Source organism: Trichechus manatus, unplaced genomic scaffold (assembly GCF_000243295.1).
Source record: "Trichechus manatus latirostris isolate Lorelei unplaced genomic scaffold, TriManLat1.0 scaffold00135, whole genome shotgun sequence".
NCBI classification, from domain to species: domain Eukaryota; kingdom Metazoa; phylum Chordata; class Mammalia; order Sirenia; family Trichechidae; genus Trichechus; species Trichechus manatus.
In genome coordinates this window covers 209,533-235,977 of record NW_004444071.1, presented here as the reverse complement: position 1 = coordinate 235,977, position 26,445 = coordinate 209,533, and positions in this window count along the sequence as shown.

The following is a 26,445-nucleotide window of genomic DNA, read 5'->3' as shown; positions in this document are numbered from 1 at the left end:
CAGGCAGGAACCTGGGTACAACTTAAATCTACATGATAATTAGAAGGGGAACTGACACTAGTCACCTGAATGATGCAAAGCACCATTGATATATATATGTATGTATATATATATACACACACACATAGGCATTATATATATATATATGCACAAACCTACGTGTGCGTGTGTGTATATATATGTATATATATCAAAAGAAAGAAAGTTAAATAGGTGGGTAGGTAGGCAGACGGACAGACAGATATAGATAGATAGATATTATGAGATCCCTGGGTGGTGAAAATTATTAATGCACTCAGCTGGCTGCTTACCAAAAGGTTGGCAGTTGGAGTCCAACCAGGGGTGCCTCACAAGAAAGGTATGATGATTTATTTCCTAAATAACAGACACTGAAAACCTATGGAGCATGGCTCTACTCTGACACATAAAGATTTGTCATGAGTTAGAATAAATATATACATATTATCCCTGTTTGTAGTTGTAATTTTTACTTTAATTATCCTCATCTCTTCACACAGTTTTGATACTCTTTTGTTTTCTTATTATTTAGACTTAAGTGGTGGGGTAAAGGAATGACTGAGCCTTTCACAATCTCTCCTGTTCTTTTCTGTGTATATATAGATAGAAAATCTTTCCAAGGGATCTGTAATGCAAAGTACAAGAAGTGACTGGCAAGCGAACAATTTATGGTCCATAGCATAACTGGAAATATTAGGGGAAACATGGAGCCTGTAGGAATTGTGGTTGAGTGGATGTACAGGAGAAATCCTCCTTTTATTATACAGGGGGCTTTGAGACAAATTCGAGACAAAAACTCTTATAATGTTATTAGAGGAACTCAACTCCTGAGTGAGAAGTGGCATTAATATTTGGTAGTCGATCTCTCCATCTGTCTATAAAAAAATTTTGTCTTAATAGAGATGATATTATAAATTTAAAAATCATTTTCAGGAGTTTAAAATGTTCATTGTAAAGATTTTGATGGTTACTTAAGCTGAAACTGGCTCAATAGTGCTTAAGTGGAAATCATAGGAGCCTAGAAGGTGGAGTAGGCTTCTGCTACTATGAGCCACCAACATGAAATTTAGGGGGCAGAAACAGGCATGGCATCTATTTTCTCAACTAACTACATGAAGCTTCTGTATATAAGGTTGATTCTGAGGCATCCCACCTCATATAGTAAATAATTTATGAATCATTCAGGGTTTGTCTGTTTTTCTCATCTTAAGCCAGGTAAAGACGTATTGCAGAGTAAGAACAAAAACCGTAAATTTTTTAAATACCTGCATTTGTAGTACTTTATAAGAGATAAGTTACAAACATGGTGAACACTTTGTCAGAATAGTTAGGAACTTCTATAGCCTTAGAATGAAGTTCTTTCCTATATTGTCAAATTTTAACTCTCTTTTGAAAAAGAATTGGGCAAGTTTACATTAACATTGTGGAAATTTTTTGGTATTTGATACAAGACTTTTAGTGTTCCTGTAAGCAATTATACTCATGCATTCACACGTGACACACACACACACACACGCACACACACACAGTAACTTACACTTTGAACATAGTTTGTAATAGAAGAGACTGGAAAAGAGTATATCCTTCTGAATATTAACATGCACCCAAATCTCATGCCATTTTCATTGTCTTACAGGTAGAAATGATAAGCGAGAAAGCTTGACCCCGTTATCCTTAACCTGACCACGTATGTGTTGCTAACTCTACTACACAATGCCAAGATTTTATTAACAGAGTTTTTATTCTCATATTACTTGGATTTGATGAATCAGGCTGGATCACATGTGAGCACAACAAAGGAAAGAATGTGTTTATCACAGATTGCCCAAGCTAACCTTCTAGACTTTCCTGAGTGGAGCCCTTACCAAATAATAGCAATCTAACGCTCATTTTATAGCACCAACTACAACAGGCAAGAGGGACAGGGATACACACGTGTGCACATGTATACACGCACCAACACACACACACATACACGCACACACACACACACAGAAGACACCAGAGCAGTATTTAGAAACATGAAGCCAGAAGAAGCAAAGATATCAAAGAAAAAGTTCAATGGAACTCCCAATATGCCACATGCTGTAGTTGCAAGACTATTTAAAGCTACATGTTTATCCTCCTAGAACTATGAACCAACTGTGAATTTGATTTTGATTATAATGAAGTTCAACACAGGAAGCTCTAAGCTCCCTGTAGCGGTCAGAACGTACCATTAAGATTGTCTAAAGTCAGTCAACATACATCTATTTATTCTTTTATCCATTCAAAACAATCTATATAATATCAGATGTCTTTCACACCTTTATAAATGTATACATTTTTCATTAAATATATAGTATATTAAATATATAGTATGTGAAAGCTGCCCTGAAAGCATTGGCAAAGAACAAGTCTCCAGGAATTGATGGAATATCAGTTAAAATGTTTCATCAAATGGATGCAGCTCTGGAGGTGCTCACTCATCTATGCCAAGAAATTTGGAAGACAGCCACTTGGCTAACCATCTGGAGGAGATACATATTTGTGCCCATTCTAGAGAAAGGTGATCCAATAGAATGCAGAAATTATCGAAAAATATCATTAATATCACATGCAAGTAAAATTTTGCTGAAGATAATTCAAAAAGTTTTAGCAGTACTTTGACAGGGATCTGTCAGCAATTCAAGTCGAATTCAGAAGAAGGCATGGAAGAAAGGATATAATTGCTGATGTCAGATGGATCTTGCCTAAAAGCAAAGAACACCAGAAAGATGTTTACTTATGTTTTATTGACTATGCAAAGGCATTCGACTGTGTGAATCATAACAAATTAGGGATAACTTTGCTAAGAATGGGAATTCCAGAACACTTAATTGTGCCCATGTGGAGCCTGTAAAGGGAACACGATGCAGTTATTCCAACAGAACAAGGGGATAGTGCTTATTTTAAATTAGGAACAGTGTACATCAGTGTTATATTCTTGCACCATACTAATTCAATATGTACACTGAGGAAATAATCCAAAAAACTAGATTAACGGGAAGAAGAATGTGTCATCAGGTTTGGTGGAAGACTCATTAACAACCTGTTATAGGCAGATGACACAAATTTGTTTGCTGAAAGGTTAGAGGAATTGAAGCACTTACCTATGAAGATCAAAGACTACAGCCTTCAGTATGGATTACACCTCAACATAAAGAAAACAAAAATCCTCACAACTGGACCAATAAGCAACATCATGATAAATGGAGAAAAGAATGACATTGTCAAGGATTTCATTTTACTTGGATCCACAATCAACATCTATGGAATCAGCAGTCAAGAAATTAAATGACGCATTGCATTTGGGCAAATCTGCTGCAAAAGACCTCTTTAAAGTGTTAAAAAGTGAAGGTGTCACTTTGAGGACTAAGGTGTGCCTGACCCAAGCCATGGTATTTTCAATCACCTCATCTGCATGGGAAAGCTGGAAAATGAATAAAAAAGACAGAAGAAGAATTGATGCATTTGAATTATGGTGTTGGCAAAGAATATCGAACATACCATGGACTGCCATGAACATACGATTCATTGAATATACTAAATTTTTCTTGGAAGAAGTGTAGGCAGAGTGCTCATTGGAAGTGAGGATGATGTGACTTCATCTCACGTACATTGGACACGTTATCAGGAGGGACCAGTCCCTCAAGAAAGACATTATTCTTGGTAAAGTAGAGGGTCGGTAAAGGAGAGGAAGACCGTTGACAAGAAGGATTGACAAAGTAGCTGCAACAATGTCCTCTAACATAGCAATTAGTGTGAGGATGGTACAGGATCAGGCAGTATTTTGTTCTGCTGTACATAGGGTCACTATGAGTGGGAACCAATTTGATGACACCTAACAAAAAATGTGAAATGAACTGAGGATTAGAAATTGATTCTATGTTCAATTATAAAAGATTGAACCAGTAAAGTAGATGAAGCAAGTTAACAGAATACAACAAAAAGCTATTAGTAACTCACAAGTTCACAGTGATATAGCTGCGTAGAACTAATGCCTGAATATATTAACACGTAAATGTTAGCACTATTGTGTATGATCTGAAATGTAATTAAAATAGCAAAGGAAACTTTGGGTGTTTTGGAAGAGTTCAATAGAGAATTACCTTTTGAATGACTACTAATGAGTAGAGGGTTTCTTTAGGAGTGATGAAAATATTCTGTAATTAGATTGTGGTGATTGTAGCGCAATTCTGTGAATATACTAAAAGTCATTGAACTGTATAATTGAAATGGGGTAGTTTTACAGTATGTGAATAATATCTCTGTAAAGGTATTAATAAACCAAAAACAAGACACTTTTCCCCACTCTTTTCCCAGTGTTCAGGGCTTCTGATCCAATTGAGAAACAACAGCGGAGTCAGAAGATGGACCACCAAAAATATTAACATATTACTGGTGAAAACCATGTGGGGCACCTCAGTTGGAGTAAAAGTTGGTTGAGATTGCTCACTTCCTAACTTAATTCCCTATAATCCATGACTTGGGGCAACAGAACTGAGGAAATGTTGGATTGAGAAATGAGGTGTTCTTACCCACTGGCAGGAGGTAGGACTAAGAATAAACAAGTGAATATACCTAACGTCCTATCTCAAGATGTTAGCTAGTCACATTTGAGAACTGGTCACCATTGGCAGTAACTTTCTTAACAGTAAACTGAAATTATCACAATGAAGAGGAGTAATACTAGGAAAAAGTGTGCAGAAGTATTCAGGGGAAACCTGTCCTTATGGAACTTGGAAAACAGACATTGCCTTCTAAACAAAAGAATACCACGAAGCAAATATTCATAGGCAAACAATCATAATTAAAAATAAAACTTTCCTAAATCAATGATATCACACTCTTCCTTTTTACTTTTTTATTCTTTCCTAATTACTCTAAATATGTAATGATATATGGATAAGGACATACGAGAGAAGATAATTTTTTTTCATTTGAATCAATAGGGATCATTTTAATATGTTGATTAAAATATGAATGAAAATGGGTAACTGAGAGAATGGCTTTGCAATAATTTAAAATTAAAACAGAAATATTTAAAAGAAATATTTAAGAGTATTTATTCAAAATTGAAATTAATTTAAAATTATTAGAGATGTGAAGTCAAACTTGCCCTTAGCAGAATAACTGGATTTAGTAGAAAACAAATTACTAGTGAACATTTTATTGAAGGAAAGTACTTCTAACTATGTGCTAGCTTTAGATAAGTTATGTGAAGTTATTTATTCCATATTTGCACCACTAGTCTGTAAGTTTGTTGTACAGTGATGGCTTCCATTTGCTGTCATGCCAGAAGCTATGCAGCTGGTGTTTCAAACACCAGCAGGGTCACCTACGGTGGACAGATTTCAGAAGAGATTCCAGACTAAGACAAACTGGGAAGAAGGACCTGGCGATCTACTTCTGAAAAAATTGGACAGAGAAAACTTAAAGGTTAGCAGAAGAACTTTGTCTGATATAGTGCTTGAAGATGAGCCCCTCGGATTAGATTAAAAAAAAAAACCTGTTGCCACCGAGTCGATTTTGACTCATAGCGACCCTGTAGGACAGGTTAGAACTGTCCCATAGGGTTTCCAAGGAGCGCCTGGTGGATTTGAACTGCCGACCTTTTGGTTACAGCCATAGTTCTTAACCATCACACCACCAGGGTTTCCTCAGATTAGAAGGCACTCAAAATATGACTGGGGAAGAACCGCCTCCTCAAAGCAGAGTTGACTTTGATGATGTGGATGGAGTCAAGCTGTCCGGACCTTCATTTGCTGATGTGACATGACACAAACTAAGAACACCTGCAAACATCCATTACTAATTGGAACATGGAACATAGGAAGTATGAATCAAGGAAAATTGAAAGTTGTCAAAAATGAAATGAAACACAAAGATCAATATCCTAGGCATTAGTGATCTGAAATGGACTGGTACTGACTATTTTGAATTGGACAATCATATGATCTACTATGCCAGAAATGACAATGCACTGGGAAAATCTGCTGCCAAAGACCTCTTAAAAGTGTTAAAAAGCAAAGATGTCACTTTGAGGACTATGGTGCACCTGGCCCAAGCCATGATATTTTTAATCTCCTAATATGCATGGGAAAGCTGGACAGTGAATAAGAGGACCATAGAAGAACTGATGCATTTGAGTCATGGTGTCGATGAAGAACATTGAATATACCATGGACTGTCAGAAGAATGAACAAATCTGTCTTGGAAGAAGTATAGCCAGAATGTTCCTTAGAAGTGAGGGTGGAGAAACTTCATCTCATGCACTTTGGACATGTTACGAGGAGGGACCAGTCCCTGGAGAAGGACATCATGCTTTGTAAAGTAGTGGGTAGCGAAAAAGAGGAAGACTCTCAAGAGATTGATTTAACACAACAACTGCAACAATAAGCTGAAACATAGCAAAGATGGTGAGGACAGCGCAGCACCAGTGTTTCGTTGTGTTGTACATAGGGTTGCTATGAGTTGGAACCAATTCTGTGTCACCTAGCAACAACATTCAACATTTAAAGTAAGTGTGAATGTTTACCCCTAATTTAGGCGGACTTTCTTTATTTCAGAGAAGAAACAGAGTAAAACTTTGAGAATGAAACCTTCCCTGGAATAGGCAACAGTAGCCATTTACTGAAAATGTTTCAATGAGCACAAAATAGGTCAAATAAAATAGACAATAAAAAAAATGATGTTATTACACTAGGAATGCTTACTTACATCTCCTGTATAAATAAAATGACTAAAGCAAGTGAAAAATCATCCATTTCATAATCAAATGGGAATATTTTCTTCGGAAAAAAAAAATGTTACCCTGACTTTATGCACTTTATATTCGCCAGCTAGACTTATACCAACAATCAAATCATTTTACTTTCTGAATACATGGATATGCTATCTAATGGAAAATATTTCATCTTAAAGACTGAAGTCAAAGTGTTTAGTTAAATCATTCTCCATAGAAACGTAGTAAATTATTGCAAAGTCATAACTTTATCTGATGGTGAAGCATAAAAAGAATTGCATCTCTGTCATTTGCAGGAATACACTGCTCTACTGCCAGATTAACTTGACATGGTCAATATTTACAAAATATGTTATTAAAAGGGGAAAGCTTTTTTAATGTTGTGGTAGTAATAAATAGAGCAACTAAATTTAAATTGTGAATTAAGAATTTGTCATTGGAAATTGCTTTTTCAAATTTCATTTCGTATTTTTGTCCATCCAGACATATTTCCAATTATGGATTCCATTATTTTTATAAAACTTTTTTTTAAGATTAATTCACAGACTCATTTTTTTTTTCATTTTCATTTTCTTAGATATACTCATGGAGTTGTGTAACCATTAACCTTATCTAATCCCAGAATAATTTCATCACCTTCCCCAAAAAACAAAAGAACATGTCCGTTAAAGTCACTACATACACCTCCCTTCCCCTAGCTTCTGGTAAATATACTTCATATTTCTATGAATTTGCTTAGTCTGGACCTTTCACAGGAATGAAATAATAAAATATTTGGCCTTTTTGCCTGTCTTCTTTCACTTCAACAAAATATTTTCAAGATTCATTCATGTTGTAGCATGTATCACAGTGCTCTATTCCTTTTTATTGCTAAATAATAGTCCATTGATGGATATATTGATTTTTTAAAATTCATTCATTAATTGCTGAGCATTTGGGTTATTCCACATTTTGCCTATTATGAATAATGATACTATAAACATTTGTGTACACCTTTTTGTGTGGATACATGTTTGCATTTCTCTTGTCATATACCTAGGAATAGAATTTCCGCTTTAAGTATATGTTCGACAATTCAAGGAACTGCCGAACAGTTCTTCCAAAGTAGCTGCACCATTTTACATTCCCATCAGCAGTGTATGAGAGTTCCAACTTCCCCACATTGTCACCAACACTTCTTATTATCTTACTCTGATTATAGTCATCTGAGTGATCTAAAGTCATATCTTTTTGTGGTTTTAATTTGTATTTGCCTAATGACTAATGATGTTGAACATCTTTTCATGTACTTACTGTTTATTTTTATGTCTTCTTTGGAGAAATGTCTATTTGGCCACTTTTGTTTTTAAGTTAGATTATTTTTTTGTGGTTGAGTTTTTTATATATGTTGGGACAAGTGTTTTATCATATATATGATTTGCCAATATTTTCTACCATTCTGTGAGTTATCTTTTCTTTTCTTTCATGGTGTCCTAGGAAAGTACAATAGCTTTTAATTTTGATGAGGATAAATTTGTCTATTTTTTTTTTATTTTGTTGATTGTGCTTTGGAGATTGTATATATACATAACATTGTTTACGTAAAACATTGTTTAATTTAAGGCCTCAAGGATTTACTCTTATGTTTTCTTCTAAGACTTTTTATAGTTTTAGTTGTTATATTTACGTGTATTGGAAACTTTTTAATGAGTTTTTTATATGATATGAAGTAGAAATTCATTTTCATGATTTTCCATGAAAACATGCAGTTTTCCCAGCACCATTTGTTGAAAATTATTATTTTTTTTCCTCCGTTGAATGGACTTGGCACCCTTGTCAAAAAGCAATTGGCCATAGGTTTTAGGGTTAGAATATAAGTATAGTTGAAGTATAATGATTTATTTCTGAGTTCTCCATTCTATTCCAGTACCTGTTTAAGTTTATCCTTATTATAGTAACACACTGTCGTGATTATTGTAGCTTTGTTGTAAGTTTTGGATTTGGAAAGTGTGAATCCTCCAACTTTGTTCTACTTTTCAAGATTGTTTTCACTATTCTGGGTCCATTGCATTTCCATACAAAAAATTAGAATCATTAATTTTTGAAAAAAAATCCAGCTGGAATTTTGTTAAATTAGATAACTTTGAATTTGTATATCAATCTAGAAAATATTATAACTTAGCTGTATTAATTATTTTGATCTATGAGCGTATGATTCATTCCATTTATTTTGGTTTCCTTTAATTTCCTTAGCTATGTTTTGTACTTTTCAGAGTACAAGACTTGTATTTAGTTTTTAAAAATTTATTCTTAAGTATTTCATTATTTTGGATGCTGTTGTTAATAAATTTTTAATTTAATTTTAAGATTGTTAAACTAGGTTGTTGTGAGTTGGAATTGACTCGATTCAATGGGAATAAGTTTGGTTTTGGTTTTATCCTGCATCCATGCTGTACTTGTTTATTTGTGTATATACATATATATATATATAAATTGGTGTATTAGCATTTTCTATTTGCAAGATCATATTATTTGTGAAGAGAGATAGTTTTAATTTTTCTTTTCTGATAAGGATGTTTTTAATTTCATTTACTTGAATAATTGACCTGGACAGCATCTTCAGTAAAATGTTTAATAGAAATGGCAAGAGCAAACACCCTATCTTGTTCCTGATCTTAGGAGGAAAGCATAGAGTCTTTAACCATTAAGTATGACATAAGCTGTCGATAATTTAGTAGAGGGCCTTTATCAGACTGAGGACGCTTTCTTCTATATCTAGTTTGTTAAATATTCATTTATCATAAAAGACAGCTGGATTTTTTTCAAATTTTTCAGTATCTATTGAGATGACCATATGTTTTATGCAATTTATTCAACTACTGTGGTATATGAGGAGCCCTGGTGGCGCAGTGGTTAAGAGCTACAACAGCTAACCAAAAGTTCGGCAGTTCAAATCCACCAGTCACTCCTTGGAAACCCTATGGGGCAATTCTACTCTGTCCTACAGGGTTGTTACCAGTTGGAATGGACTTGATGGCAACCGGATGTTTTTTGCTTTCTTTGTTTTTTTTTTTACTGGTGTATTATATTGACTAAGGAGCCCTGGTGCACAGTGGGTAAGCACTCTACTGTAACCAACAAGTTGGCAGTTAAAAAAAGTCATTATGAGTTGAATAGACTGGATGGCACCCAACAACGACTTTACATTGACTGATTTTCACAAGTTTAAACAATTTTGCATTCCTGACATAATTTCTACTGGATAATGAGTATAATTCATTCTAATTTATAGCTAGTCTGGGTTTGATAATATTTTGTTGAGGATTTTTGTGTCTATAATCATAAGGTAAATTGATTGGCAGTGTTATCGTCTTGTCATAGCTTCCTATTTTTGTTATTAGGGTAATACTTGCATCATAGAATGAGTTGTGATGTGTTCCCTCCTTTATTATTGTAAAGAATAGTTTGTAATTGCTATTCTTTAAAAGTAAGACAGAATTCATGAGTAAAGCTATCAGGGCTGGGCTTCTTGTTATGAGACTCTTTTTTTTGGTTACTATTCCAACCTCTTTATTTCTTATGGATTTATTAAGACTCAGTTTTAGTAGCTTATTTCTCTGTACAGATTTTTTTTCATTTTTCATCTATATTTTCTAATGTGTTGTCATAAAAATAATTGCTTGTACTCCCCAAAAAATCCATTGCTGTCGCATCGATTCCAACTCATAGCGACCCTGTGGGACAGAGTAGAACTGCCCCATAGGGTTTCCAAGGAGCAGCTAGTGGATTCAGAGTGTGGACATTTTGGTTAGCAGCGAATGCTTAAACACTATGCCAACAAGGCCCCAGTCGTTCATAGTATTCCCTTAATTATTTTTTATTTCTGTTATGTCACTAATGATGTCCCTTCTTTCCTTTCTAATTTTGATAATTGGAGTGTCCTCTCTCTCTGAGCACTGGTGGCATGGTGGTTAAGAGCTTGGCTGCTAACCAAAAGGTCAACAGTTTAAATCCACCAGCTGCTCCTTGGAAACCCTACAGGACAGTTCTACTCTGTCCTACAGGGTCACTATGAGTCGGAATCGACTCCATGGCAAAGAGTTTGTTTTTGGTTTTCTCTCTGTTATTTTGGCTAAAGTTTTGACAGTTTTGTTCGTATTTTCAAATTATACCTTTTGGTTTCATTAATTTTCATTCTTGTGTTTTTATTCTCTATTCATTAATTTCCACTTGAGATCTTATATTTTCTTCCTTGGGTATAATTTTCCTTGGCTATAGTTTGCTCTTTTGCTAATTTATTAAAGTGGGAAGTTAGGCTAGTTATACAAACTAGTTCTTCTTTTGTAATATATGTGTTTATAGCTACAAATTTCTCTCTAAGCACACCTTTAGCTGGATCCAATAGGTTTTGGGTTTTTTTTTTTTTCCATTCAACTCAAAGTTTTGTTTTGTTTTCCTAATTTCCCTTGTGATTTATTCTTTGACCTAGTGATTATTTAAGAGCTTATGGTTCAATTTCCACATATTTATGAATTTTGCAAAATTTCATGTTATTGCTTTCTATTTTCAATCAGTTAGGCTGTAAGAACATACTTCCTATGATTTCAATCTTTTAAAATTTGTGTCTTGTTTTATATTATTAAATATGATCTGTCCTAGAGAATGTTTTATGTGCATTTGAGAAGAATATGTATTCTTCTGTTGTTGGATGGGATGTTTTATTTATATATTGTAGGTCAGGATGGTGTATACTGTTATTCAAGTCTTCCATTTCCATCTTGATTATCTGCCTAGCTGTTCTATCTATTATTGAAAGTGGAGTAATTTATTCTCACACTATTACTTTTGAATTGTCTATTTCTCTCATCAGTTTGCACTTTTTGTTTAATGTATTTTGGGTCCCTATTTTTAGGTGCATGTAAGTTTATAATTGTTCTGTCATCCTAATTAACTATTTTATCATTATAAAATATTTCTTCTTTAACTTTAGTAATAAATTGTGCTTTAAAATGTATTTTATCTGATATTATTATAGCCACTCCAGCTCTCTTCCAGATGATGTTTTCATGGTATATATTTTTCGATTATTTAACTATAATCTTATTTGTATCTTTGAATCTAAAATGTGTCTCTTGTGGACAGCATATAATTGGATCATGTTTTCTTTAAAAAATTTAGTCTGCCAGTTTTTGCCTTTTGATTGAATTATTTAATCCAATTGTATTCAATGAAATTGCTGATAAGGTAGGACATATCTGACATTTTGTGATTTTCTATGTTTTTGTCCCTATATTCCTCCCTTTTCTTATTTTGTGTGTGTGTATATATATATATGTATATATTCTAGTAAACAATTTTAATTCTTGTGTTTCTTGTTTTATTATATTTTTCTGAGTTTTTTTTCTTAGTGGTTGTCAAGGGGATTAAAATTAATATCTTAATTTAAAACAATATTGTTCAGATTAATTCCAATATAATTTCAAGGGTATACAAAATATCTGCTCTACTATAGCTCTGTTTCCTTCTCCTTCCTTTATGCTATTACCATCATACAAATTACATATTTATACACAATAAGCTTATAAACACAGTTTTATAATTACAGTCAAGTGCCACATAATATCCATTCAGGCAATGTCCAACCACATATACATTTGTGGTCCCAATCCCCTTTAAGCCTATTATATTAAAAATTTGAGGTACATACAATGGCTCCTAATAACACACAGGCTTTACTTTGAAACATGCTTCAAAACATTATTATTATTATTACTGTATTATTATGTTAAAGACGTTTTAGGGTATCTGAAAGTGTTTCTTTAATGTTTTTTATGCATAGAAATGTACTCCGTATACTACATACTAAGACAAACATTTGACTAACTGACATTAGCTAAGAACCGTATCTAACTGTTCCAGCTTATGTACAAATTTGACTTAAGGACAGACTTAGGAAAGGAACTAGTTCATAATCTGGTTACTGCCTGTATATAATATGTTGTTTGCACAGTGTCCAAATCACATAACATCCTATTTCAAGGAACTTATAGTGGACGTTAAACAATGCATGACTGTATTGCTTTGTACAAGTTTCTTCTAAATCAGATAGGAGAAAACAAAAATATATTCATACTGTCTTTTATATTTGCCTACACAGTTACCTTTGTTAGGTTTTTTTTTTTTTTAACCAAGTGAATTTTAATTACTATTTAGTGTCCTTTCATTTCAGTTGTGACAACTCTCTTTACTTTTTAGGATTTTTTTTTTAATCTATGAATGTCTTAATTTCTTCTTATTTTTCTGAAGGATAATGTTTCTGGATATAGACTTCTTTGTTGACAGTTTTCTTTTTTTTTTCCCCTTTGTTTCAGTTCATTGAATATGTCATCTCCCTGCTTCCTAGCCTCCATGGTTCCTGAAGAGAATTCAGTTGATAATCTTACTGAGAATCCCTTGCATGTGACGAGTAGGTTTTCTCTTGCTGTTTTCAAGATTTCCTCTTTGCATTTGGATTTTGATAATTTGACTATGATGTGTCTAGATATGGATTTTTTTGAAGTTTATCTTGCTTGGAGCTTGTTTAAGCTCTTAGATGTGCAGGTTAATGTTCTTCATCAAATTTGGGATGCTTTGGCCATTATTTTGTTAAGTATCCTTTTTGTCCCTTTCTCTCTCTCCTATTCTCCTGGGGCTACCATTATACATATTTTAGTAGGCTTAGTGGTGACTCGCATGCCCCTGAGGTCCTATTTATTTTTTTTATTCTTTTTCCTGTCTGTTCCTCATATTGAAAAAATTTTAATTGATCTGTCTTTAAGTTTTCTGATTATTTAATTTGCAAGTTAAAATCTGCTCATGAGAACCTCTAGTGATTTATTATTTCAATTACTGTATTTTCACCTTGAGATTTTCTATTTAGTTCTTTTTCGTAATCTATCTTTCTATTGATATTCTCTATTTGGAAAGACATTATAGTCATACTTTAATTCTTTAGACATAGTTTGTTTTAATTCTTTGAACTTTTTTGCAAGAGCTGATACGATATCTTTGACTAGTTAGTCCAATATCTGGACTTCCTCCAGAACGTTTTTATTGCTTGAATTTTTTCCTGTATATGAGCCAACTTTTTCTGTCTCTTTATACTTTTTAGCTATTTTTTCTTGAAAACTGGACATTTTAATTACTATAATGTAGCAACTCTGAAAATCAGATCACTCCTCAGTGTTTGTTGTTCTGTTTCTTTACGCTTATTATATTTTTTTATTGAAGCATTGTCATTTTAAATGTGGCAATGCTGAAAATTATTTCTCTCCCCTCTTCAGCGTATCTTGTTACTGTTACCGTTTTTTTTTTTTTCCATTGTTCCTGTTTACTTAATGACTGTCCTGAACTAATTCTGTAAATTCTGTATTCTTTGACATGTGTGGCTTCTGAAGTCTGTTTGGTTCACTTAGACATCAGCTAAGAGATTTCCTTGAATGACTTGAGCCAATACATTTCCCAGTCTTTTCCAAGGAGGTGTGTGTGTGTGTGTGTGTGCGTGCATGCACGTTTGGGCATCTTTTTAATGTTCCATCTGGCAATTTATACGTCTTCCATAGCCTTCACTTCCTGTTTGCACATGGCTTCAAGATCAGCCAGAGATGAGAGTTTAGTATCTCGTTAGGTCTTTCCTCGGCATGGGAATGTATGGAGCTTTGCACATATGTGTGGCGTTCCATTTTCAGAGGAGTATGTAGGAGGTTTTCAGTGTGCCCTATGGACACCTCATTCCTCAGTTTTTCCTTTTAAACGTGTTTGCCATACTTTAGTTTGCCCAAATTATTATCACAACCTCAAGCAGCTGCATTGTTAAACAATTCTCATTGCTTGTTTTGACAAATGCTGTGAGCATAGTGCTGTTTGCACAGAGCTGAGGTCTTTGTCAGGTCAGAGATAAGCCCTGAAAATAGAGCTTTTCAACAAGCTGTCAGACAGGCTCAGCAGTGACAATTTATTGGGTTTTGGCATTTTTGGTAGCTCAGATTTGTTCTGCCCCTTCAGTGGCTGCCAGACTTCTGGTTTTCACAGTAATAGTAGCTGTGAAAATTGTTTTGTTGTTGTTGTTCAAGGTTGTTGTGGATCTGGGGTTAAAAGGATTGGATGAGGGCAAGTTAAAATACTACAAAGCTTTCTTTTCTTACTGAGATTCAGACATTTTTCTTGAATAAACACTCTTTTGATTATTGCAAGCCTTTGATTAATTTTAAGAGTTCTGAAAAAGTTATTTTGACATTTTTCTCCCCAGCATTCTTATTGCTTTTATGGAGGGCTGAATTTTTGAATGTCCTTACTCGTCCCTTCTGAAAGTGCCCTCTAGATTCTATTTTTAAAGGATTTTTGTTTTCTGTTAACTGATTAACAGGTACTAAGTGGCAGTGTTTTAGGATGTTACATGTGATAGAATAACAATGCATACTGCCTAGTCCATTTGCTCTCCTATGCTTCCCAGCTACCCTAAATAGCCATGTGACTAGTTCTAATAAATGAAATGTGAACATAATTCACATTTTACCTTGAGTTGCCATGGACATTTATAGGAGAGATAACTTTGAAGTAGAGGTAGAGGAGTTACCAGTTATTTCTGAAACTAGTTAAAATGGAAGACATATGTGCCATGGACTACCTTAGGCTGAATGTGGCAGTGTGCTTTGCAGGAGAAATACTTCATTTCCCTAGATTCTTAGCTGGATCTGAAGAGTTTAAGTTCATATTCTGTTATTCCAGAATCAAAACTGCAAATACTTTTATACAATTATATATAAAACTTTAAAACTTGCTCTTGAAGGTCAAGTAGCTAAAGCAAAAGGAAGAAATGATGAAGTAAAAGAGCTGAAGAGAAGACTTCAAAGGGCAGCTGAGAAGACAAAGTATTATAATGACATATGCAAAGACCTGGGGTTAGGAAACCAAACAAGAAGAACACGCTTGGCATTCCTCAAGCTGAAAGAACTGAAGAAAAAATTCAAGCCTCGAGTTGCGGTAGTGAAGGATTCTACAGGGAAAATATTAAAAGACACAGGAAGCATCCAAAGAAGAAGGAAGGAAAACACAGAGTCACTATACCAAAAATAATTGGTTAATGTTCAACCATTTCAAGAGGTAGCATGTGATAAGGAACCAGTGGTGCTGAAGGAAGAAGTCCAAGATGCACTGAAGGCATTGGCGAAAAACAAGCCTCCAGGAATTGACAGAGTACCGAGATGCTTCAATAAACAGATGCAGCACTGGAAGTGCTCACTTGCCTATGCTGAAAAATCTGGGAGACAGTTACCTGCCCAACCGACTGGAAGAGATCCATATTTATGCCTATTCCAAAGAAACGTAATCCAACCAAATGCAGAAATTATCAAACAATATCATGAATATCACATGCAAGTAAAATTTTGCTGAAGATCATTCAAAAGCAGCTGCAGCAGTATATGAACAGATAACTGCCAGAAATTCAAGCCAGATTCAGAAGAGGACATGGGACTAAGGATATAATTGCTGATGTCAAATAGATCCTGGCTGAAAGCATGGAATACCAGAAAGATGTTTAGCTGTGTTTTATTGACTATGTAAAAGCATTTGACTGCGTGGATCATAATAAATTATGGATACCATTGGGAAATATGGGAATTCCAGAACACTTAATTGTGCTCATGATGATCCTGTACATAGATCAAGAGGCAGTCTTTCAAACAGAACAAGGGGATACTGCGTGGTTTAAAGTCAGGAAAGGTGTGCGTCAGGGTTGCATTCTTTCACCATATCTAGTCAATCTGTATGCTGAGCAAACAATCTGAGAAGCTGGACTATATGAAGAAGAATGGGCCATCAGGATTGGAGGAAGACTCATTAACCACCTGCATTATGCAGATGACACAACCTTGCTTGCTGAAAGTGAGGAGGACTTGAAGCACTTACTGATGAAGGTCAAAGACCACAGCCTTCAGTATGGATTACAGCTCAACATAAAGAAAACAAAAATCCTCATAACTGTACCAGTAAGCAACATCATGATAAATGGAGAAAAGATTGAATTTGTCAAGGATTTCATTTTACTTGGATCCACACTCAACACCCATGGAAACAGCAGTCAAGAAATCAAAAGACACATTGCATTGGGCAAAATTTGTTGCAAAACACCTCTTTCAAGTGTTGAAAAGCAAAGATGTCACCTTGAAGACTAAGGTGCGCCTCACCCAAGTCAAGGTGTTTTCAATTGTCTCATATGCATGAGAAAACTGGACCATGAATAAGGAAGATTGAAGAGGAATTGAACCCTTGAATTGTGGTGTTGGTGAAGAATATTGAATATACCACGGACTGCCAAAACAACAAACAAATCTGTCTTTGAAGAAGTACAACCAGATTGCTCCTTAGAAGCAAGGATGGTGAGACTACATCTCACATGCTCTAGACATGTTATCAGGAGGGATCAGTCCCCTGAGAAGGAGATCATGCTTGGTAAAATAGAGGGCCAGTGAAAAATAGGAAGCCCCTCAACCAGATGGATTGACACGGTGGCTGCCACAATGGGCTCAAGGGTAACAAGGATTGTAAGGATGGTGCAGGATGGGGCAATGTTTCGTTCTCTTGTACATAGGGTCTCTGTGAGTTGGAACCAACTCAATGACACCTAACAACAACAGCAATATATAAGAGGATAGTTCTTAGAATTGGTTGAACATGTGAGCTTCTCTGTCTAATCCTCACTGCTTAGTTTTCTTCATTACAAACGGCTGATTTGAAGGAGCACTTCTCAATATTCATCCACTGAGATTTCCCTGAATCATGTTGTATTCCTCAAGGCAGCCTCATAATAGGAATTTAAGATCTTAGATGCATTAATTGCATCCCACCAAAGGCAGTACAATGTATTCCAAAGTCTGTTTAAGTGATAGCTAGCTCACTTCTAATTAAATATTCCAGAATAGGAAATTCAGTACATGGTGAAATAATCTTTGTAGCTGATGCATCTAATTCTCACAGAGTCTTTCTGTGTTTTATAAATAAGTCTGTCTCACTTCTCCGCTCTCCTCCCTACTCATAGGCGAATTTCATACTAGACATGGAGTAGACCAGATGTTTTTCACTAGCCTGTGATCATTTTAAATTTTCATTTACTAGCCAACAATATGTTAATTAATAGAGATTATATTTAGTCTTTATAGTATCATTTAATAACAATATTTTCAAAATAAAGTTATTATTTCTGTAAAGAATTTCAACAACCTTACAGGACTAGCAGGATTTTATGATTATTTTTTAGAATTTTCTCAACAATGTAGAAACTTTAATGCTTTTTCTTTTTCTATTTTTATCACATCATCTACTTTCAAATTCATTTAGGAGTACATTTCTTCATACAAAATTCTTAATATATGTTTCCTGTTAATGTTCTGATTGAATACCTCCAGAATTAATCAGGTCAGTGGAAGACCAATTTCTCCTACCAAGAGTTACAACTAGACTACCATACTTGAAACTTCACTACTCAAAATTCTTATTCACTTAGGACTTAACCTAAATATAAGTTCATATATATAGACATATAAAGATTATTATTAGTGCAGTTTTATGGAATATTGTTTATACTTTTATCTGCAGAGTCCCTAATTATAGTATTAACAAACACCCTTCATTGCAAGATTATGCATTGCCAGCCCTAAATCAAGTTTGTTTAAGTGACTTAAATATCCCCTCAGCCCTCTATTTCAATGTTACTCTGTCCGACTTCAGGGAAGTTAAATACTAAATGTCAAATAGCCCATCTAATTTTTAATATTTACAAAAAGAATACTCAAATTTAATTTAAATAAAATTACCATACTTCCATATGTTCATCTGAGCATATTTTTAACTACCTACATGAGCCCAGTTAAGCCATTTTTGATGCTTTATATGGGAAATGATTATAAAGGCCATTTGGTGTTATTAAATTACATGAAAAAAACCTACGTTTCTCTAGTTGATGAATCTCCCCCTTGAGTTTCATTTTATTAAACTATAATTATTAGATCCTCTAATATTCATACAGGGAGAGTCTCTGTCACATTTTAAGCTCAAAACTAAGCAGTAAGATGAAGTGTAATGGGACAGGAGAACTAAAATAGTTATAGAAGTTCCATTTTGAAAGTATCAATCCATTTAATATCCAAAGTTACAGACATCAGAATGAAGTTTGAAAATGTATGCTTTATCATGCATATTGAGGTTGCCTTTCTAAACTTTTACCATCAATTTTCGAACTTTGAAAATATATTTCCTATTTTTTTATGTTAAAAATTAGTTACCTTAAAATACTATGACTTCTTTTTTTTTTTTTTTTTTTTAGCATTTTGAAGTGTTCGGAAACTGATGTTACTTCATGTTATATATAATTTAGCAATGGACTTGTTACATAACATTAAAATATCTATTTTGTTTATCTAGTGCTGCTACAACCGAAATACAACAAGTGGATGGCTTTAACAAAGAGAAATTTATTATTTCACAGTCTAGTAGGCTAGAAGTCCAAATTCAAGGTGCGACCTCCAGGGAAAGGCTTTCTCTTTCTATGGGCTCTGGGTAAAGCTCCTTGTCATCAATCTTCCCCCACTCTAGGAGCTACTCAGCGCAAGGACCCTGGGTCAAAAGGGCTCCTGGTTCTACTTTCTTGGTGGTATGAGGTCCCCATGTCTCTCTGCTCACTTCTCTCTTTTATATCTTAAAAGAGATTGGTTTAAGACTCAGTCTAATTTTGTAGATTGAGTCCTGCCTCATTAACATAACTGCTGCTAATCTATCCCATTAACATCATACAGATAAGATTTACAGCACATAGAAAAATCACATCAGATGGCAAAATGGTGGACAATCACACAATACTGGGAATCATGGCCTAGCCAAGTTGACAGATATTTTGGGGAGACATAATTCAATCCATGACAGTACCCTAATCACTATACCCAGGATGATAAGGAATGGTGTCATCAATACCACAGACATGTTATCAGGAGGGACCAGTCCCTGGAGAGGGACATCATGCTTGGTAAAGTAGAAGGTCAGTGAAACAAAAGAGAGACCCAAATGATATGGATTGACACAGAGGCTGCAACAATGGGCTCAAACATAGGAATGATTGTGAGGATCACGCAGGACCAGGAAGTGTTTCATTCTGTTGTACTTAGGGTTGCTACGAGTCAGAACAACTTGGCAGCACCTAACAACAACAACAAGTCTTAGTCAATTGATTATTCAAGTTTTAAGATGTGGAAATTGCACCCAGAGTCATCTGGAACTGTCAGTAGTTCATGAGCAATAAAATCACAGAGAGAAAATAAGGAAGTGAGAATTTCTTAATGGAGACATGCACACATGCTCAAAAATCCTCACGTACTTCTTGCTGTGCCAATTTTATTATATAGATGATTATAGTGATAGGAAAAAAAAGAAAACTCAACTTAAGATAGTCCACTACCTTCTCTCAAAATGGAAGTGGATATCAGAGGATTGATAAATTTTTTGTTCAGACCTCAAGTACGAAGAGAGAATACTGTTATGACAAACATTTAAAAAATCAACATATTGCAAATGGGATTGCCGTTGAAAATTTGAAAACAAATTAAACTTGATGTCTACTGTTTAGAAACTTTAAGACCTTCTAAAAATTGTTGAAGTCCAGATCCTGTGCTACTTGAAATGAACAGTGAACTTCTAACAGTATCATGGAATCGTAATTATACGATACTTCAATATATTTAAGAATTTATCATTTATAGTTAATATAACCAATCAATGATTGATAAAATATTTAATATTATAAAATATCCCAATAATGGATCCCAGTATCTAATATTACTCTATTTTTTGAAAAGAAGGAGATGCTTTAATAATTACTGTACTAAATTTGTCTCATGTCCTTTATTGTTTAAAAAATAACTTTAGATTTTCATCATGTGGTTAAAGAAGTATGTCTCCTATTTACTGTAGTAACTACAATTTAATATATTTACTATTCTTGGTCATATTTCATTTTCATTGAAATATCCAGTTTGTATTTCATTGATATTCTTTGTATTTATGCATTTTCCTGATTTTTTATTTCAAATTCATCAAACAGGAATTGTAAATGTTCAGAGACTGTACAATGATAATTTACAGCTGTATACTTGAGCCAAGTTTTAAGAGGTGGTGAGATGGCCACAGATTTCAATATACAAGTGGGGAAAAAAATGTCTCTTAAACTCTACTAGCACTTACACTTTAGTGTTCTTGGCTTAAAGGAGCCCTGGTGGCATAGTGGTTAACTGCTCTGCTGCTAACCTTAAGGACAGAGGTTTGAACCCACCAGCCACTCCATGACAGAAAGATGTGGCAGTCAGCTTTCATAAAGATTAAAGCCTTGAAACTCTATGGGGCGGTTCTACTCTGTCCTATAGGGCTGCTATGAGTTGGAATCAAATTGACAGCAATGTTTTCTTTTTCCTTTTTCTTTTTATACTTGACATGGACAAGGAAGAAAACAAATGAAATGGAAAGAGACTATTGGGTGGACAGTGCATAATTCTGACTTTCATGTGTTCTCTTCAGTACAATTTGAATACTGGAAAATTCTCACCAGTTTATCCATTAACACGTATTAAATGAATATTTTATGTTAAAATTTATTCTGTAGAGAGGAGATATAATAGTGACAAAGTAAGGTAGACTTCTGGCCTCAAGAAGCTTATGTCCTTTAAAAGCAGACAGATACTATGCATCCATAGATAAACCAATAAGATAATTTTTTGTTTTTATAAATGTTAAAAAAAAGAAGTTAGGGTAAGATGATGGACAGTGACCAGTGAGGGATTACTCCTTCAGCTAGTTTTGTCAGGAAGGTGAAGCCATAAATGAAGAGAGAGTGGCAGTAATGAAAATATCTTGAAGAAGAATGTTCCAAGCAGAAAGAACACAACAGAAAAGGAACCTATTTAGGAATGAACTTGAAATAGCTGGCGGGTCAGGAAGACAACAGAATCACCCCTGTGGTCTTTTACTTTAATTTTGTCACATCGTTGTATTATGGACTTTTTCTTTTTCAAACTTTACATAAAGCTCATTTTTTAAAGAATTGAGAAATTTTCTTTGTATAATGTTCTGGTGTTTTATGAAGATTCACCATATCCTCCTATTCTTAACTGGAAGCATATACAGATTTTAAAGAAAGAAACCATGTGTAATGGACAAGATCTGTGCACATACATAGTATTTTATAGGCCTTACTTTGTCTATGTCTCCCTACAAACCTATATGATCAATATTGTTTCGCCTGTTTTATAGTAAGGTTGCTGGTTTACAGAGGCAATACCATCAAGTTAACAGCTTGGGAGCATGATGATATAAAGATACAAATTCGACACTGTTCTAATCCAAAGTGTATGATCTGGAATTTTACCATATTGACTCAAAAGAAGGAGAGTGTATTAATCACAGTTCTCCAGAAAAACAGAACAAATTACTTACACACACAGACACACACACACACACACACACACACAGAGTAAATGGAGAGAGAGAGAGAAAGATTGTGGAAGCTGACAAGTCTAAAATCCATAGGTCAGGAAACAGGCTTGAAACTCTGGCAGTTTTATGTCAGAAATCAGTAGGAAAGGCAGTGGGCTGGAAATTCCAGCAGGATATCTATTTACAGTTAGGAAGCAGAAACTTTTTTCCTCAGTAAAAACCTCTAATTTTGCCTTTAAGGACTTTGATTGATTGGATGTGGTCTACTTACACTGGAGAGTAACCTGCTTTACTTTAGGACAACTGATATAAATGTTAATCACATTTAAATAGCTTCATAGCAACATCTAGACCGGTGTTTAACCAAACAATTGGGCACTATAGCCTAGTCAAGTTGACGCATATAGTTAACCATCACCAAGGTCATGAAGGAAAATAGGCATTCTTATTCCATTAGCCTAATGATGTTCTCTGGCCTTTTCATAATGATGGATTGTTTGCTGTTACATTTTTGTGACTGGCTACTTCTTTTTCAGGCTTTTTTCTTTTCAGGACTTTAAAAGCAACATAATGAATATGACATTTATCAAACCTTGAAGGTGCCAAGTCAGTTGAGAATAACCTTACAATATGTACATGGATTACAAATCCAAATGTTTTCAACCCTCAGAACAAACTGTCTGACTTCTGAAAATACCATTTTTTAACTGAAATATCCTTGCATTATGTGTGTGGGGAGAGGGTGGTATTTTACATTTGTGTCAAATTCAATATTTTTAAATTATTTGAAAGCAATACTAAATCAAAATAGACTATATCCCTCATTACAGGTTCAGAGAGGTTGAGAATTTCAAAAATATCTTTATTATAAAGGCAGATGGGCTAATCTGAATATACCACAAAATTTGACTGCATAAAGCATGTCAAATAAGTGTTTAATATACTCAATGGATATACAAATAGAACTGAGTAAACAGCTATAGGGATCTAATAAATTATATCTGTTCATATTTAATGCCAAACACTAGAATTTAAAGTTTCTAATTACACATTAGTGAATGTCAATACAGCAACATTTTAATGACTCCAAGTTAATCCCACAGCAATCAATTTAGATTAGAATGAGTTTATTGTAAAGTGCCAAAGGTGAAAAAAATGCTTCCTTTGCACTATAAAGCAACATTTTCTCAAATGAATAATGCCTAGTCAAAATTTAACTAGATAATTACTTAATTTGCATTTACTGAGGAAATATAACAACTGGGAAGATAGCTCTTTGGGAAATGATCTAAGAGTAAACAGTTGACTTAGGTAAAAAGCAATTTTACCTTAAATTTTGAATATACACAGCACATGTATATTCAGAATTTGTTAATGATACTGAGAAACCAGGACACACAGCTCCTACATATTAAATCTGGTTTTCCTAGAGCAGGGGAGCGGTGTCTCTTTTTATTTTGCACACGTATGAGCAGGGGTAAAAAAATAAACCCATGAAACTTGTTTGTTTCCATTCACTCCAGTAAGATCAAAACATTTTGCTCCCTCTATGCTACTGCAAGCAAAAAGGCCTGACAAAATCACATTTAAAGTCAAATATTCCCTTTTTTCAGAAGAGTCAAGCGTAGTCTAACTAATGGGGATCTTTTGGGTCATGGTGCAAGCAGCAATAGATTATTACTAACAATAAAGCTAAGAACTATAAAAAGGTTCTGAGCTAGACTGAGAGATAGCTCAAACCCAAATAGGTCAGGTGGTTATATAAGGTTTTATGGAAATGAAGGAACCAGGAGCAGATATTAAAGCTGAAGAAGAGAACTGGGATTTAGAAAAGTATGGAAGCAAAATGTGATGAAGTGCAAAAACAATGACAATACTGTTTTTGCAGTTCCTGTCAGCAGGAGTGGCATATTTTCCCATCCTTTGATTAAAGTTGGCCTTTGTTACTTGGTTTGGTCAATAGAAAAGAGCATAGATGATGTTGTGCCAGTTCTGAGCATATTTTTTTAAGAGAGCTTGCAGCTTTTGCTCTCCTGCCTTATAATGCTGCTGCTATGTGAACAAGCCCCAAATAGTTCGCGGTGTGATGAGTGACATACAACCCAGTCACACATGTCACTTCAGTGTCTGGACAGCTTCTATATATGTGAAGGAGACCATCTGGAACAAGCCTTCCCTGGCAAATTTCTGAAGATATTTTGCTGAAGATAAATTGCTGAGGTCAGTCAAGCCCAGTCCAGACTAAAAACAACGACAACAACAACAGAAACATCAGCTAAGTAAATGATAACGCTTTTTTTAATACATTAAGTTTGGGCTGATTTGTTATGCAGCAAAAACAGAAACACATGATCTAGTGTTTCAAATTTCCCATTTCTTACTTATGCACTAAATTTTGGCTTGACCAAACTAGACAGGCTCTCTCTTCCCCACATGTCCCTAAATTTTGGCTTGCCCATAGAGTTTGACAAGCAGTAAAGTTAAAAGGTGCAATACATGCCCTCTTAACAGCTCATTCCAAGAACGGACCAACCACCAAGGGGAAAATTTCCTTTTTAACTACCCTGATCATTCTATTTATTAGCTTATCTCCACCATTTGCCCTTAAAAAACAGTTGCTGTTGAGTCAACTCTGACTCATGGCGACTTATATGTGTCAGAGTAGAACTGTGCTCCATAGGGTTTTCAGTGGCTAATTTTTCAGAAGTAGATCACTGCGACTTTCTTCGAAGGCACCTCTGGTTAGTTGCCATGGAGTCAGTTCTAATTCATGGCAACCTTCTGAATAACAACCTGGTCTTGTGCCATCCTCATTATCATGAGTATGTTTGACTCCATTGTTGTGACTATTGTGTCAATCCATCTCATTGAGGGTTTCCCTTATTTTCACTGACCCTCTACTATACCAAATATTTTCTAGCTCTTAGTCTTCCATTACGTGTCCAGAGTAAGTGAGGTGAAGTTTCAACATCCTCCCGCTTGCCCTTTACTCCACCAAATGTCTGCTAGCCCTTCTTACCCCTCCCTATAACACCACCACCACCAACAGACCTTTGATGTTTAATTTTGAGATACTTGCAGATCCCCAGGTTGGAGTCTTCTCTCTACTGCAACAATCTTTTTGAATAAAATCTCTCCTTCTTAAGTCTAGATTTGTTTTTATTTGACATACAATACAAAGATTTTGAGAGTAAATAAGCAAGGACCTAGTTAAGCAAAAAAAAAAAAAATCTTACTATATACTTTACAGCTTAGTTTCATATTACAGTTGGAGTATGATGAATGTGTGGCTTACTCAAAGAGCCAGTGATGTTATATATACTGACAAGACTGTTAGTTAAAGTGGTAGTTCTCAAATCTTACTGTGCATAGGAATCATCTGTGAATCTTGTAATATGCAGATCTGGAAAGGGTTCTAAGATTCTGCTTTTGTAATAAGCTTGCAGGTGATATCAATGCTGCAGGCTTTTCAGAACTCTTCCAGTAGAAATGGGTTAGAAAACAGAAAATCACATACATTTAACAGTGTGTCACAGTTGATGGGGAGAGGTTATTGAGAAAATTGCCCTATTACTTTCACCCTATTACTGAGGCACGTTTTATATGATGTTGATCAAAGATGCAAGAATATTTTTGGATCTACTCAGCCCTCGTCATTCTTCACAGATATCCTTCAAGCCAAAAAAGCCTAATCAAGAAAATAAATTATGTTTTAAAATCCCTGATAACACTTTATCAGTATGGACAAATGTACATGGCATATTTCAGAAAATATAAAATTGAGTATGTTAGTAAAATATATTTGAAAATGCTGACTCTTTAAGGGAATGCACGTTGTTGTGTTGTTATATGCCATCAAGTTGGTTCTGACTCGTAGCGACTCTATAGAACAGAGTAGAACTGCCCCATAGGGTTTCCAAGTTGCTGCTAGTCGATTTGAACTACCAAGCTTTTGGTTAGCAGCCCAGCTCTTAAACATTGTGCCACCAGAGCTCCGATGGAATGTATAGTAATGTAATTGTTTGGGGTCATAATCCAATATTGTCCTGTGTTGTGGCTGTATTGAAAAAAGATACTAGATATAGTGGTATCAAATAAGAGGTACTCCAAAAAACCAAACCTGTTGTCATCTAGTTAATTCCAATTCATAGCAACCCTATAGAGAACCT